The sequence below is a fragment of the Arachis ipaensis genome, chromosome B01 (assembly GCF_000816755.2).
Source record: "Arachis ipaensis cultivar K30076 chromosome B01, Araip1.1, whole genome shotgun sequence".
NCBI classification, from domain to species: domain Eukaryota; kingdom Viridiplantae; phylum Streptophyta; class Magnoliopsida; order Fabales; family Fabaceae; genus Arachis; species Arachis ipaensis.
The window spans coordinates 120,206,701-120,207,444 of record NC_029785.2 but is presented as its reverse complement, the minus strand read 5'-3'; positions in this window follow the sequence as shown (position 1 = coordinate 120,207,444).

Below are 744 nucleotides of genomic sequence, written 5' to 3'. Positions count from 1 at the left end.
AACGAACACTGTACGTAAAATTTTATCATTTAAAATTGTGTTATACCAGCTTGGCCACTTGTTTAATATATAGTTATGGAAATTAAAAGCGAAGTGATGGGTCGAAATTTGAGTAATTATGTTTAGTGGAATATAAGGAGAATTAGAGGGGGACGTGTCGCTTTCGCTCTTGCAAGGGATTATTTAATCAGGAGATATATTTTAGGGTTACATAATTAAAAGTACATTTATGGATAAATAAATAAATAGAGAGAAGCATATATGGGTGAAAAAATTATATATTCCGAAAAGAGAAAGAAGAAAGTTAAAGATATCGTCACGCCAAGCTGTCTCATTGTATCTTTGCATTACAATGTAAATGCTTGCCATGATTGTCGGAGTGCGAAAGAATCCTTTCATTAATAAATCAATATCGAACTAATTGTTTAGTTTTGAGTGTTAGTAATTATAACAAATCACGCTTAATTAATTAAATTAAGCTACTAATAATACAAAACAAATTTAAAGAAGGTAGGGGGAAGCTGCTGCCCATGGAAAGTACATACATTGTAATTAAACTCACATGCCAGGAGGACATATTAAACTTAAGAACGTGACAAATTTGTAAATTTCCCGTTAATTGCAGATCATATAATGAATTATATTTTATGGGCGTATCAAAAAGCATTTTTCTTATTATGACCATGAGTTAATGTTCCTATATTCTGAATTATTATACCAATTCAATTACCATTGTCAGTATAT